The 16,681-nt window shown below is 50.6% G+C and overlaps 1 pseudogene; it reads right to left on the bottom strand.

The window, feature by feature from the left end:
• The window catches only part of LOC131093377 (uncharacterized), a 1,138,058-nt pseudogene that overhangs the window by 600,446 nt on the left and 520,931 nt on the right, over positions 1-16,681 (bottom strand).

Raw genomic sequence — 16,681 nt, 5'->3', positions numbered from 1 at the left:
CCTTGGTGGCCGTGCAGTGGCTGGGTGGTGCCAAAAAGCCACTGAGGACATCCAAAAGCTGCTGTGGGAACAGTGATGACAGCACTGTGACATCATCAGGGCAGTGACATCATCAGGGACATTGCTGGTGTCACTTGTCTTGTCTCCCCTCCCTGTGTGGGATTTTAGACACATTTGGGGAGTTTTCTGAGAATTTTCATTAAAATTGCCCTAAATCCTGGGGTAATTCCTGGAGTAACACACCAGGATCCCCCCATTTGCTGCCTGACCGCTTCACAACATCCCCCAGAACGCCTCCAGCCACTTCCCCCTCGGTCCTCCCAAGCCGCTGGCCCACATTGGCCCCTGCTGGGGCCTGGCTGGCTCTACCCCCTGGGGCCCCCCAGAGTTTGACTGCCATTTTCTCGTCTTCTGGAAGTACCCCGACACCTAACTGCATTTGCAAATCCCTTCCCATCAGATTATATCCTTCCCCCCATACAAATAAAACATCCCTCATTCCTAATTTGTTTGTTCCTTCAAACATTACATGTTTTATAACAGGTGCTTCATATCCTTCTCCCTTTGCCCCTACTACTTGAACTGTATTTTGGCTTTTTTTTTTGCATCCTCTTGGAATTCTATAAACATGTCCTCTTAGCCCCTGTGTCTACTAAAAATTCAAATTCTTCCTCCTGAGGGCCTAGTTTGAAATTTGTCAAGGGCTCTTGTTGATATTTTGACCCCAGGAGACAGAGCCCCTGACTTTCCTATTTAACCCAATTCCCCATGTGCCCCTCCCAGTGGCACTTCTAGGAGGGGGTTTAGTGCCACTGCTTGGTTCTCATTTTTCCATTCCTCTCGCTGGACTGCTCTGCCCCAGGAATTCTGGCTGGGTCCATCAGGGGGTGCATCAAGTGCTGGCAGATATAGAGGGGACAGATACTCTAAGGTCCCAATTTTCAGTTTCTTTTCATTTAAATGTGTTCACCTACCTCAGCGAAGCCTCACCCTTCCAACTGGCAGCAGAATCAGTTTTTTCCTGACTGACTGGTTCTTTGGCATTCACATGAATATTCAAAATTTGGCATATCCACCCTTCAAAGGAACTCTATTTTGGCCAGATCAGATCAATGATAAATGATCAGATCTTGTCTCCTGATGAGTCTATTTCATCATATAGTAATCAATCATTTTGATTTTATTTGCATTCTTTTTGTCAGGGTTATGTACCCTCTGTGCCAATTTTATGCCTAGGAGGCTGTTTGGAGGTATATCCATTAATGTTTCCCGGCTCCCCTTTCCCCTGGGGATTTTCTCCTTGCTTGCTTTGTGTCCCATTTTCTCAGCTTATCCCAGCACTGTCCCCACACCTTTTTTTCCCCTTCTTTCTTAACTTCAAAACAAATCTGATTCCACATATTTCGCATATATTTTCCCAGTCCTTCTCAGGTACTGTTCAGGGTCATGGAACTAAATGCAGTTTTCCCACACACTATTTCGTACAGAAATTTTTAAAAATTTAATGCCCAATTCCTGGCTCAGAGTTCCACTTTTTCCCACTCCCGGCACAAGGCACTCTTTAGTGTGCCTGTGCAATGCCACCTCTCATGACAGATTTTACACTTACACCATACCCAAGGATCACATCCCAGTCCACAACTGAAACATAAAATTACATTCATACAGACAACACAAAATGGTTATTAAAAATTTTATTCATATGCAAAACAAACACTTTGCTTTTTCTGGCTGTCTCGGTCACCCGAAAAGAGGAAACTCGGCTCGAAGCTCCTTGTTTGTTTTGTACTGCAGTACATCTCATTCACTCAGCAGCTATACCTATCAGCCACACAAGACACAGGACATAAACATTCACTTCCCACTCTCCTCATTTCCCATTCACACTTTCACACAATACTGAGGTGTAGCAATGGGGAATAAAGAGACACAGATGCCCTTGTGCATCTGAAGGAGATCACTTTATTGTAAAAATCACCCTCCTTTTATAGCTTTACTCTGAACCTGACAAAACCAGAACTCAACAGAAGAAGGGCACCCATTGGCTGGCTCAGCTGCAGTCTGCTGTCCACAGGTCCTATCACCCAATCAGTTTCCCTTTCATGCATTCATCCGTGCATTCCTCCTCATAACTGCTTCTCACTCCCCAACCAATCTCCAACCATCCAGCCTGCAGCTGTGCCTTCCCCACAGGGCCTTCTGTGGGCATGAGCCTTATCAACTTTAGAAAATATTGCCCCATATTCCACATACTGCCCTTCCTTTTTTTTAGGCAATGAAAACATACTAAGAAAAACCTAAACAACCCCTAAAACATTTATTACAGTGATAACAATAATAACTTTAACACCTTTTTAAAAATAGTAACATATACCTATAACATAGCAACTATATACACATGGGATCAGGACAGTGAGACAAAAGGCTGCACACTGTGATGGATCCCACTCCACATGGAGACACTGTGGAGACACAGGCCCAGCCCCTTCCCCATGTCAGTAAGTCCAGGGCTCCTTTCCATTGTCCAGTCAGTAAGTCCTTCACCAGAACTGGAGGTCTTAGATGAGCCTTTGTGCTGAAGGAATGCTGTTTGTCACATGCAGTCTGTCCCATCTTGTCCCGATTTAAAAAACTGAAGACATATAGGGCTTTAGCTAATCTGTTGTGAGGGTACCCCAACTCCCCCTCTTTTTGTTTTTCAAGCATGGTTTTTAGGGTCCTATGGGCACATTTGACAACAGTTTACCCTGTGAGAGAGCGGGGAATGTCAGTATTGTGAGGCACACCCCACTGCTGCAAGAAGTTACAAACTCTCTCTGAGGTGTAGGCAGGTCCATGGTCCATTTTGATGGTGTCAGGAAGGCCCAGAGTGGCAAAACAGGTGAGCATCACAAGCCTTCTCTCTGGTGTAAGAAGTCACTTTTAGAAAATGAGAATAGGTGTCAATGGAAACGTGAACATATTTTAAGCAACCAAACTCTGGGATAGGGGTGACATCAATTTGCCAAATGGAGTTAGGAGTTAAACCTCAGGGCTTAGTGCCTTCTGCTAAAGGAGCAGGATCAGCCTCATGACAGGAGGGACAAGACAACAGGATACCATGGGCTTGTGAGGAAGTTATTTGAAATTGCTTGTGAAGAGAATAAGCATTCTGGTGTAAAAAAGTTGTGACATAGCTTGGCCTGTGCAAAAGTATTTTGTAGGAATGTTCCCCCTATTGAAAGAGTGACCAAATTATCCTTTATCTCCTTAAAAAGGAAAAAACCCAGAAGTTTCTCTCCTCAATTTGGTAAAAAGACACCTCACAGGACCTTTGGGACTTCATCTCAAACTTAAGACTACCCAATTGGATAGAAGCCAAAAAGTCCCACCTAAGTAATTCACTAGAAAAAGAAGAGAACAAAAAAAATCATTGGTTTTGTGGGGTGTTTTTAGCAGGAGCAAGAACTTCTTGCTCCTGGCTCAGGTTTTCTCTGCCAAGAGCTTTGTTATTTGCCTTTTATTAAAACTTTCCTGTTTCCAACACTACCTCAGAAGTCATCCTGCTAATTTTATGCCATTTGAAGTAGCTGAGCTATCTTGGGTGTGATAAGTCCTCTAAGAGCTCATGAGACCTGGCTCAAGGAGAAAACTTATCAGTATTTGGTACCACACCTGTCATGACAATGACATCTGCATAGTTATTACCTTCTGCAATAGGGCCAGGTGAACCTGTGTGGGAGCGAACATGCAACATATAAAAATCATGCAGCTGGCTGTTAATTAAAGTCCACAATGTTCTTAACTCTGTAAACAAAAGATAGTTATTAACATGCTTTAAATAGGAAAATTGTCAATGGAGTACAACATTGGCAGCATACAAGGAATCAGTTATGGCGTTAAGTGGTTCCTGTGAAAATCACTGAAGGGCATAGTGGATAGCAGCCAATTCTCAAATGTGCACTGAGGCATCCTTTAACATTAACACCCTTTTATGCCACTGGAAAGAGTCACCTTCATGCCAAATCCCTGCACCTTTGTTGGTTTTGCTGGATGCATCTGTAAAAACACCTGGTCTGTTGACAGGGGTCGTGCTGCAGTGATGCTTTGAGTGCAGGGGGAGGTTACCCATCTCTATCCATAAACGATGTGAGGGATAATGGATAGATAATTGTCCAGAAAAACCTGCAAGCACAATTTGGAAGTTAGTTGCTGTCAGAGTCTTCTTTACTTGCAAGTACATTGATGGCATGATGATCCTGGCCATTGAGAGTTTGCAATCTGTTTCTACCTTTCTTAACTAAATAAGAGAACATATCATTAACAGTCCACATAGGTTTTGTTGCTAAGTGAGGTAAGAATAACCATTCTAACACAGGCAAACGGTCTTTATCATTAGCAAACAATCAAAACAGAACAGCAAAATGTCGAAAATTTTTAGCAATTATGGCAAGGTACAGAGATTTATCAGGATCCCCTCTCCAATTCTGTTGGTTTTCTATTGCTTGAGCACAGTGTGCAAGGGCACTTCTAGCTTCTGGAGTAAACTGTCAAAGCGAATGCAGGTGGGGGTTTCCTCTGAGTAAGCCAAACAAAGGATGTGAAAGTTCTGTGGATGTACCCAAAACAGGATGCAGCCAATTCAAAGAACCCAGCAGTTTCTGTAATTCATTTAAAGTGAGGGTGACTTTAACACAAAGCCTCAAAGGCTGAGGTTCTGCATGATTGGAGGTAGGCACAGAAAAGGCAAACAGAGGTACATGGTCAGGGTGTAAAGATATGGTGAAATAACAATCTTTAGGTCCAACATTACTAAGGGCCAATTGAATGGCATCATTGTAGCTGATGGAAGAGCACCCATAGCTTCAATAACTGCATTTACTGCCCAATAATAGCTCACCACTTGCCATTTTGCTTAGGTATACAGAATATTGGTGTTCCGGGGGCTAGAAGATGGACAGATATGGCCTAAGGGCAATTGCTGTTCCACAAGCTGTTTTAAATTTAGTAGATGTTCTTTTCATAAGGGCCATTGGTCGACCCATGCAGGGTCTTCAGTCCACCTTGGGAGTTGACATATGTCCAGTATTTGGTTTTGGAACGGCTGATCAATGACCCCTTTGAAAAAGGTTTTCTGGTGAGGTCAAGTCTATGGTGACAGAGGGACAGAACCAGCAGCGCTGGGCTGGAACTGGTGGCAATGCTGTGTCCCTGGTGCCACCTGCCAAGTGTCCCCATGTCCCCGCAGTGTTGCTGAACTCAGCCAGCACCACCCTGGCCGTGTTCAACCCCTGGAGTGTCCCTGGAGTGTCCCCAAAGTGTCCCCAGTGTGTCCCCAGCAGCCATGGACCCCTGCAAGGTGTGACAATTCCATCAAGGAGGTGGCAGAGTGGACACAGGGGGTCGGGGGAGGGGGCAGGGGGGACAGAGGGTCACAAAGGGCACAGGAGCGTGTGGCAGGATGGGGGCAGGTGACAGAGGAGTGGAGGGGACCAATGGTGGCAGGGAGATGGCAGAGAGGATGGTGGCCTGGCAGGGGGTTGGCAGAGGGGACGAGGAGGTGACAAAGGGATAGAAGGGACAGTAGAGCCCTCCAAGGAGGAGACAAAGGGGACCCTGGGAGGGCACAGGGGCCCACCACAGGTGGCCACAAGTGTCACGGGGTCCCTGACACCTCTTCTTTCCTCTCCCCAGCTGCTAGAGCCACTGGTGGCTGTGGTGGCTACCCTGGGCAAGGTGGTGGCCACACTGACCAGGCCATACAAGTGTGGTGGCAGCGTATGTACCCAAAGTCCCTGCACGGAGCCCTGAGGAACTTCACCTGGCACCTCTGTTAGACCCTGGACCATGGTGATGTCAACTCCCTGGGCAGATTCAATGTCCTCACTCTGGCCTGGTCCCTGAGAGTCCTCAAGTTCTCCAACATCAACCCACAGGTCTTCTGGGCCGGTGTCTGGTGGGACTTGGTGGCCATGCTCATGGACAGCTGGGTCCAGCTGGCCAGGGAGGCCGCTGAGCTCCATGACACCTGCAGGGACACGGATACTGCTGAGGCCGGTGCTGCAGCCACCACCACTGCCCAGGCTGGGGACCCGTGGGACAAGGCCACCCGCCAGGGGATGTCAATGCACACTCTGGTGGCCATGGCCCAGCGGCCTCCAGTGTTTCTGGCCATGAAGGACTTGGCCTTGGCAGTGGCTGCACACAAGGCCCATGTGGCAGTGGCCATCATGAGGTGGTGGCAGCCCCCAAGGCCATGAGAGAGGCCATATTGGCCACCAGCCAGGCAAGGGCAGCCACAAGGAGGGGACAGTGGGCGGGTGTGGCCCTGGGTCCACTGGAATATTGGTGACCCCATATGACAAAGCCACAGGGTACCCCTGGAAAATGCGGCACCTGCTCGGGGACATTGAGGCTACCCTGGAGGGGACAAAGGAGGCGTCCCACAATGTCTCCAAGGCCTTGGAGGCCCCCGTGGCTGAGGCCGAGCAGCTGTGGGAGGCCAGCGCCCGTCTGTTCATGCATCACCTGCTGGGGACACTTGGGGACATCCACAACCTCCTCTTCAGTCCCTATGGTGGCCCCGGCAGTAGCACAGTGGCCAAGTAGTGCCAAAAAGCCATGGAGGACATCCCAAATCTGCTGCAGGGACAGGGATGTCACCGCTGTGATGTCATTGGGGGTGGTGACATCAGCGCTTGTGTCTTCTGTGCCCTCCCTCCTCTCCACACAGGATTTGGGACAAAAGTGGGGAATTTTCTGCAAATTTTCATTTATATTCTTGGTGGGAATTCCTGGGGTGATGTCACTGGGGACACTCTGGGGACACTCTGGCAGCACTCAGGGACACACAGGGACATGGTGGCAGGTCAGGGGGTGAATGAACCCCCTCAGTGCCTTGCAGCAGAAGCAGCTTTCCACTGTGGCTGCAGCAGAACTGGGTTATAAATGGCAATATAATAATTGGCTTTTGCATTTCTGTATTGGCTTTTACACATTGTAATTGATCACAATTATTTTGCTATGGGGCTTGATATTGATATACATTATTGATAATTCCTTCTATCTACTTGTTAGTACAATATAATCTATCTAGGCTTTTTGTCCACTGCAGAGCCTTTTTAATGGTAGCATAATGGTCCCTTGGGGCTCGGTCCTGTCGCCCCCGCCCTGCTATCACCGGGACCCCCCATTGTGACGGTGTTCGCAGGGGTCTTCAGATGAGGGAAGAGCAGAGGATGCTGACTCTGTGTTTCAGAAGGCTGATTTATTATTTTATGCTATATATATTATATTAAAACTATACTAAAAGAATAGAAGAAAGGATTTCATCAGAAGGCCAGCAAAGAATGGAAAAAGAATGAATAACAAAGGCTTGTGTCCAGACAGTCCAGACAGCTGGGCTGTGATTGGCCATTAATTAGAAACAACCACATGACACCAATCACAGGTGCACCTGTTGCATTCCACAGCAGCAGGTAACCATTGTTTACATTTTGTTTCTGAGGCCTCTCAGCTTCTCAGGAGAAAAAATCCTAAGGAAAGGGTTTTTCAGAAAATATCATGGCTGCACCCCATTATCACCAAGGACACCCCTCAATTTACCAGGGCCTTCCCTGTGGTGAAACTCACAGCTTTAGCCAGGGCCCCGTGGAGAATCTGAATAATAGAAATGCTGACACAGCAGCAAAGAAACTTCCTCACTCCAGGGACATCTGCCCTATAACCTATCCCTAAAACAATGTAAGGCAATATCTTGTTAACCCTACTATTGGTCACTTATGGTCCCTCCAACCTTTGCCATTGGTCAAGATTGGAACTGGGCCAAGGCTATAAAAGTAGCATACTGTACCCCTACTAACTTAGAAGAAGTGCTGAGACCCTTCACAAACCCCTCCAATAAAGCCATACTCGTGGAACAGCCGGCATCTTCTCCTTCTCCTCTCTCTACCGTCTGCTGGAGCCTCAAGCCAAGGGCAAGCTACCTAGCAAGCAAAGCTGAAATCATAAGAGCTGGCTAATCACTATAAGAGCTGAATATTCCCTGCTTGCTAGGGGCTGATCCGTGGCCTTGGTCTGACCGAGCTGGCCTCTGGCACTCAGTCCTCTTGGGGGCTGAGCTCTGGAGCTGTAATAGCTTGCCCTAGGATAAGACCAATTAAGGCTCATTACTCCCCCATGCACTGGGACCCCTCCTTCACTGCCCCCCCATTCACTGTCCCCCCAAAGTGCTGGGACCACCCTGATCCATGAGCCCCACCCAGAGTGTCAGGACACCCCTTGGCCTCCCCCGAATCCCCAGCCTGCACTGGGCCCTGCCAGCGCCAGGCTGGCTCCAAAACCCTGCGTGGAGCCATTCAATAAATGCCAATCGGTCTTGTAGTCATGCCCATAGAGGGGGAGGACTGCTCACAGCGGTCAGTGGGGAGCGACGGAGCAGGGAGGGGGCAGGGACTGAAAAGAGTTAGAAATGGGACTGTGGGAAATGGGGCAGGGCCCAGTGAGTGATGGCCGATGCGCAGATGAGAGGCCTGGGGGGCTGGAATAGGAGCGTGGGAAGGGGCAGGCAATGAATGGGGTGTGGAAAAGGGGCGGTGCCTGGACAGAAACAAAAGTGGGTGGTGCACAGCAGGTGTGGAATGGGGATGATTCTGGATGATTTTCTCTCCTTTCTCGAACACTTTTGCTGCCATCTTCCCCCACACAATGATGTCATTGATGTACTGCAGCTGTTCTGGAGCTTCACCCTTTTCCAGTGCAGCCAGGATCAGTCCATGGCAGATGGTAGGACTGTGCTTCCACCCCTGGGGCAGTCGGTTCCAGGTGTACTGCACACCCCTCCAGGTGAAAGCAAACTGAGGCCTGCATTCTGCTGCCAGAGAAATGGAAAAAAATGTATTAGCAATGCCAATGGTGGCAAACCACTTTGCTGCAGATGGGGCTGTTGAAGGGTGAGTGGGTTTGGCTGACCATCCCTTGGCACTCCAGCTCATGGATCATTTTGTGGATGGGGATCAACGGCATCCCAATTCATCCAATACTGCCGGCGGTGCACTGTCAAGGTGGCAATTGGTATTTGTTGCAGTTCTCCCTCCACGAGTCCTACTGCAGATGGGTTTTCTGATAGTCCAGCCAAGGTGTTCAACTGCTTTATGATCTCTGGCTCTACAGCAGCTATTGCAAAAGCCCACTGAGTCCCTTTGGGCCTTTGTAAAGCCATTTCAGAGGAAGTCTATGCCCAGAATACACGGGGCCTCTGGGCAAGTCACAACAGGATGTTTCTGGGAAGGATCCACTCCTTCCCAGTCAGGCTCACCTCAGCTCCCAACAGGGTCAATTGCTGGGATCCCCCCGTCAATGGAAACAGGTTCTGCCCCCACATGCCCTGATGGTATCAGGGTACACTGCGCACCAGTATCAACTAAGGCATTGTATTTTTGTGGTTCTGATGTGCCAGGTCATCGGATCCACACCGTCCAAAAGATCTGGTTTTCCGTGCCTCTCCCTGGCTACAGGCAGGGCCCCCCTTTCCTGGGCATACATGTTAGAGGTACCTTCACTTCAGTGGAACTCCCTTGGTTAGTGTTTCCCTCCTTGAGTTGATGCACCCGTGCTGCCAGGACAGAAGTGGGTTTCCCATTCAACCTTCCCATGTGTCATAGTTTGACCCTGGCACAATGCCAGCGCCCCCGTGAGAATACCCTCTCCCTGGTGTCTGCTGTAAGATGTCACCAGGAATAAGCAAAGCAGGCTCCTGCTTAGAAATAAAGAAAACTTTATTAACTAAACTACAAGAAAAGAAAAAAAGAACCACAAGGAAAATGAAAACTTTACAAAAGCATTTTCCTCCTCCCACCCACCAAATTTCCCAATGCAATACATTCCCCCCAAATCACCAACTCTCAGTCCGGCACCACCCTTTAGAATACTCAATCTTCAATTCATCAAGAGGAGAGGAGTCCTTCTTGCACCATAGGCTTCCCCTGGAAACACGCTGAAACCTCGTGTGTTCCCAGGTCACTCAGCACCGCCCAGAAAGTCCTTTGCCATCGTGACATCTTCCTTCCATGCCCAATGCTCTCACCACTGTGCATGGACCAGAGCTTCTTCTAGGGTTGTCTTTCAAGGATGTCTTGTCTCACTCCAAAAAGGCACAGTCTCTCCTTGGGGACATCTGTCCCCCCCAAATTTTTTGCACCCCTGGGGATGAGGGGTACCCACACTGAACCCTCCTGGTTCTGAGGCACTCCCTCCCCCTAAATGTAGTCTCTGTGTCACAGGAAAAAAATGGTTCCATCTATGGCCACACAAGAAAAGTCCAGCCAAAAGGCCACTCCGTCATTTCTCCCCTGCACTCAAGAGTCTTCTGCACTTCCCTCGTGGCTCATCCCCTCTTATCTCATCTCTTATCTCTCTTCTCATTCAGCTCCAGGAGGACCAGCATTTGCAAGGTTTCTATCATGCAAGAAAAGGGTTAAAAATTTCAGTCTCGTGCCTGTCTGGAGCTCCGGAACTCCCACGCTGCACACTGCCCTGCCGGGCACCTTCTCGCTGCACCCCCTCCTTCTCCTCCTGGGCCGGCACCGCTATCAAATTTAGATGCTGGCTCTCCCTCTCTCTCTGCCCTGCGGGGAGAGGGGGGGGGGTGGCTTCCCGATGTCTCTTGGCACTCTTCCACCCTTCCATCCTCAAGGGCCTCCTCACCTCCCATCTCTGTCCAGGCCCAGGCCTACCACATAGCTGCCCCTCCCCCGCCCAGCAACTGGGCGGGAGAGGGAGATCCGACCTCTTTCCCTCGAAGTCCCAAGAGAGCTTCCCAGAGGAGCAGCTCTGGTTTTTAACCCCTGTGTGTTCTCAGACGTGTCTCCGAACCTCAGTGGCTACATCAGGTGCCAATGTCAAAACCTGAGCATCTATTGTAACCACAGCATATCCCAAAAAAACCCCCTACTTCCTGTCAGAGAAACCACGACAAAATTGTACTCTATCAAAATCAGTGTGATTAGGAAAAACTTGCAGAAGTCAATACATAATAGCAAAAGCCAACACTACCTAGTTATTTATAAAAGACCCAGGGCAGGTTTTTCCCTTGCATGGAGCGCTTGGGCCTTCCCCGTGCCCCTTCTGCCCTCGTGCAGAGCCGGTGGCATTTTCCAGCACACCCAGTTTGTAACCAAGAGCTGGGTGCAGCCCAGAAGGCTCCGAGCGCCTCCTTCCAGGCTGACTCTGCAGTTGCCGAGGCTGCTCTGGGCTCTGCCAGGGCTCTGCTGGGGCTCAGCTCTGGGCCAGGCTGGGTCCGCTCTCCCCTCACATTGCTCCGGGCAGCTGAGGCACAGCGGGAGAAGGAAGGGACATGGCAAGGCAGTTGAGGGTTAAGAGAGTTTTTATTCAAAAAACTGACATAACAAACAGGCTGTCCTAACTCCCATAACTAACTACCAGTGCTAACTACCATAACTAACTACAAGTGTTTACTACCATAACTAACTAGTTGTCCTAACTACTGTAACTGAAAGCTGTCCTCAAGGGCTTCATCTCCTCCGCTGCTCCCTCAGTTGCTTCACTGCAGTGATCAGAGGTGTCAGGCTGGAGAGAGGCTTGGCTGATGATAAAAATGGGTGCTGCCCAAAGGATAAAGAGGAAAGAAATGAGCTGTTACTTTCCAGAGTCAAGTTCCTCACAGGCTCTGTTGCAACAGGACAAAGGGAAATGGTTTGAAACTCAGGAGAGGGAAGCAAGCTCAGATTAGATCTAAGGAAGAGTTTTTTAACCAGCAGAGTGGGGAAACACTGACAGAAGGTACGCAGAGAAGTGGGAGGTGCCTCCTCCCTAGAAACATCTAAGCTCAGGTCAGGCAGGGCTCTGGGCCCCTTGAGCTGCTTGAAGATGTCCCTGCTCACTGTGGGGCACCAGGCCCAGATGAGCTCCAAAGGAGCCTGCCAAGCCACAGCAGGTGAGGATTCTGCTTGCTCTGCGTGTGGAGCGCAGCCAGACTGGAGACTGTCGGAGGGGGCCCCACAAGAAAACCCCTCCCTGGCGCTGCTGCTTCCCCTGCAGCCCCTGGCCCTCAGCTGCAGCAGCTCCTGGGCAGCCCAGCGCCGCTCCTCGTCCGGCTCCAGGCTGCACTCGAGGCAGTCCCGCAGCAGAGCCGACAGGCGCCGGGGCTCCTGCAGCTGCGGGGTCCCATTCTGCCGGATCAGAGCGCGAGCCTGCAGGGAAAGCAAACTCAGCGCTCTGCCAGCTCCCTTCACACCCACACGGGCTCACATCCACCCCAGGGCCTCAGCCCCAGCTCCAGGGGCACTTTCCTCCCTGCCACAGATGCTGCTCAGAGCTCATTTTGCTATGCCAGCCAAAAAACCCAAACCCTGGGGCTGCCACAGCCACTGCAACATCCAAATGATCTCGCCTTGAGAGCCAGTTCCATTGGCTGACTCTGTCAGTAGGAACCTCCTTCAGAAATAGCAGATTTTGCTTCTCCAAATATGGACACCAACTTTACAGGCCACTTTCCAGAGTCAGTTTGGTCTGCCTATGTTATTTCAGAGGATTCTTACATCAAGTGCATCTCTGCAGTGCCACTGACACTCAAGTAAATGCATTCCTGATGCCCCATCCCAGACACTGCCAGGCAAGAAACAGGAGGTTTGTGATGCTGAAAGCTCAGGCTTGGTGACACAGAGAAAGTAGCTTGGACTAGGAAAGAAATATGTTAGACTATGGGGATGTTAAACAATCATCTTCATGTTCTCAACAAGTTTCCCAGTGAGAAGAATCAGGGGGGAGATCATCTTGCAAAATGTCTCTTAGAAGCTCCTGCAGAAAACTTGTTGTGTTTGGGGCTGGGATTTGGGGTTGATTTGGGGTTTTCTTGCAAGGTAACATTAGACCTGATGCACTTGCTTCACATTTCCAGGTCATCCTCACAGCTAGATGAGCTGCAACAACATAAATCCCAAAGCAAATTGTTGCTGGAGACTGAAGAATATTCATCTGTGGTGGGGCTGGAGTCCTCTGGGAATTCCCTTCCCATGTACAGAAATCTCCAGCTGTTGCTCCCAGTGCAGGGTCCCCATGTGCTCACAGGCCTCTGCAGCCACTGCAGAATTTGCCTCTTACCATGGCCGCCGTTTCCCTGAAGTAAGGAGGTTCTCCTTCCACCATCTCGATGGTCACAGTGCCAAAGGCCCAGATGTCCACCTTGGGGCCATAAGGAGATCTGGTCACAACTTCTGGGGCCATCCAGTGAGCAGTGCCCACCATGGAGCTGCGCTGGTCCTGCTCAGGGCTGAGCTGAGCGCAGAGACCAAAATCAGCTGAGGACAGAAACAAACCCTGTCAAAGGCAGCTGCAATGAGGAAACCAAGCACCAAGACTCCCCACTCTCAGTCTGAGAGTGCAGTCGTGAAGTCAGCTGGAAAAGCCCTCAGGGCTGTAGCCAAGGAAAGATGGAACTGGACCCTTCAAGAAACCCTCAGCTTTCATGCAGTGGCTTTTACTGATTCCCTTAGAGCTTTAGATTCCCACTGCTGCCTCTCTGGCAGGGCCATAGGCAGAGCAAAGGCACTTTGGCACCCTGCTCCTCTGCTGAGCTCTCTGCAGGGGCAGCCGCTCTCAGCTGGCAGCAGGGGCCGGGCAGTGCCCCCAGCAGCCCTTGTGGGGCTCTGGCCCTCCCTGGGAAACAGCCCCACACCCGCAGCCCGGGAGCGCCGTGCCTGGCCAGGAACACCCACCCAGCCTGACAGAGCCTTCTGTGCCCAGGAGGATGTTGGAGCTCTTCAGATCCCTGTGGATCACCCGCTAGGAATGGAGGAAATCCAGGCCCTGCAGACACTGAGAGAGAACAATGTGGTAAATAGGTGTGATTCATGCTGATAAAATTGAAACAGTAATCAATATTGATACAGTAATTAATATTTGGAAATAATAAAACAGATAAAAGTTGTAATGCCAAAGAAGAAAGGGAGAGGAGGGGTTCCATCCCTCCTCCTGGTAGATGTTCAAGGATAGGAGGAAAAAGCAAGAGAGAACAGTTACTAAAAATTAACTGAGAGAAGTGAACATCTGGTTGGGTCCCAGGAAAATGCCCGCTATAAGAGATTTATTGCTTTGATGCTAAAATGTAGTAATACGTTAAGTTTTGGCTTACATTATACTGGCTTGGTGCGCATGTGTAACCCAAAGGTGAATTAAAGGACAATGAAGAAGACTATATGGCCTTCATCAGTGACGACCCCCAAAGACTTGTGCGACCACCAAACCGAGTGGTGGCGCATGCGTGGTAAAGGTGGTGAGGAGGACGGAGACAGAAAAGTGACAAACCAAAAATAGGAGGAGATGGCATTGACACATGGCATATAAGGGGTGACTTTCACTTGGCAAGCTTGTACGTGAAGTGGCAAGGGTCATTGATCCCTGCCATCCATACCCCGTGGTTGTTTTTGCTTATGCGTTATTATTTGAACCATATTATCCCTTATTTATATATTTGCTAAACTATTTAATTAAAATTGCTGCTACCTTAAATATTGTTTGAGGTTTTTTTATGATGGGATAATTGGGCAAACATAACACCTGCAAGCACAGAAGGACACCTGTCAGGGCTGGGCTGGCTGCTGAGAATGCCTCGGGCAGGAGGATCCTCCGGCAACGAGCCCAGAGCCCCTCTGGGCACTGAGGCCTCCGTGTCCCACAGCAACGGGAACACCACGGGGACGTGGCGCTGTTCCTGCGACATCCCAGCAGCAGCTCACGCAGAAACCGCCTGGAAGGTTCTCCTGTGTCACAAAGGAGCACAAAGAACCCTCCCAGAGCACAGCCTATGGCCCAAAGGGTGCAAGAGGAACTCGGAAAATGCAGCAAACAAGGACACCCCATAGCCCAGCCTGAACACTGAGGAGGAAAAAGGAGGGCACCAAACCAAAGGAAACGTGACCTTTAGTCACTGATACTTCTGACTAAAAGCAGCAAGCCTTGTTCCGTCTGGGATCTTTGTTCTAGTTCTAAATGCAAGCAAGGTTCTCCACTCTAAATACACAGAAGGCAGGAACTGGGGAGGAGGTGGGATTAGGAAGGAGGAGGAGGAGGATGGAGAGAGGAAAAGGAGGAGCAGGAAGAGGAGGAGCAGGAGCAGGAACAGGAGGTTCCAGTGCCCCCTGTGGCCGCAGCCGCGGGACCATCGCCCCCAGCTCACCCTGCAGGTGAGCGGGGAGGGGAAGCTCGTCCCAAATCCATCAGGGGGGTCCCTGTGAGGGTTTTTTATTGGGGTGTGTTTGGAGGTCACAGATTGTGAAATTGACCCCAAATATCATCTGGTGTCCCTGGGAGGTTTTTTTCTGTGTGTGTGTAGGTTTGGATCTTGCAGGAGCCCAAAGCTGAGTCCTTTGGGGGATCTTTGGGGGCCCACATGGCCATTGCCCAGTGTGGACTGGGGAGGACATTGGTCCTGGGGACCCCCGGGAGAGCAGAGGAGGGGAACCCCTGGGACCCCCAGAGTGGGGAGAGCAGAGAGGGGCGATCCCGGAGCTGGGAGACCCGGCAGACTGGAAAGGGGGGGAGCCTGGAGAGGAGGGACCCCTGGGATCCCTGGGACCTCAAAGCAGAGCATCAGGGTAGAAGGGCCCCCATGGACCCCCAAAAGCCCCTGGATCATCCCTAAGCAGGACGCTGGAGAATGAAGAACCCCTGGAACCATCGAACCCCTGTGATCCCATGGAAAGGAAACCTGTAGAACCCCAAAAGTGGAGAGATCAGCAATAGGGAACTCCTGGGAGAATTTTCTCAGGCTAAATCTTGATGTGTGGAGTTTTTCATGGACACAAGACTCCTGCTGAATTCCAGAGATGGACCTTGCCAGGAGGAGCCTCTACTCCAAGGCGATCCCACCTTGGTTTCCCCCAAACCAGGGTTTATCATTCCCAAGCTGTGGCCAGATGGAGGAGGAGGAAAAGCCCCAGAGATCCCTCCCAAGGAGGGGCTGCAAACTCAGCCCAGGGAGGTGTGGGGAGGAAAGAGCCCCCCTGAGCCAGGAAGGCGGCCGGAGATGCAGCCAGAGCTCAGAGCTGGGGGAGAAGCCTCATGGCAGGGAAAAGCCCCACAAGTGCTTGGAATGTGGGAAGGGTTTCAGCTCCAGCTCCATCCTGATGGAACACCTGAACATCCACACTGGGGAGAGGCTCTGTGAGTTTGGGGAATGTGGGAAGAGCTTCAGTGGGACCTCTGACCTCAGCAAGCACCACAGGATCCACACTGGGGAATGGCCCTAGGAGTGTTTGAAATGTCAGAAGAGCTTCAGGTGGGATTCAGAGATCGTCGCTCACCAGCACTTCCACACCAGGGAGAGGCCCTACGCGTGTCCCGAGTGTGGGAAGAGCTTTGTGCGCTGCTCCAGCTCCATCCCCCATGGGAGGATCCGCGCTGGATGATCCCCAGTGGCCCCCATTGGGCAGAGCCCTGGTGACCCCTGTTCTGGCTGATCCGTGTTGGGTAGGGGGAAGGTGTTGGAGATATTTCTTTTCCTTCTCCTTGGGCTGCTGTGATTTGGTTGGTAATAAATTCCCTCCGTGTGCCCAGGCCGGGTCTGTTGTGCCCGTGTGGGATTTGCTTCGGGATCTCTCCCAGTCCTTGTCCCCACGCAGGAACCCTCGGTTCCATTTTCTGTCCCTGTGCGGCTGCGGGGGGCAGGGACAGAGCGGCTCTGGGG

Source organism: Melospiza georgiana, chromosome 25, assembly GCF_028018845.1.
Source record: "Melospiza georgiana isolate bMelGeo1 chromosome 25, bMelGeo1.pri, whole genome shotgun sequence".
NCBI classification, from domain to species: Eukaryota; Metazoa; Chordata; class Aves; order Passeriformes; family Passerellidae; genus Melospiza; species Melospiza georgiana.
This window is presented reverse-complemented; position numbering and strand designations above follow the sequence as displayed.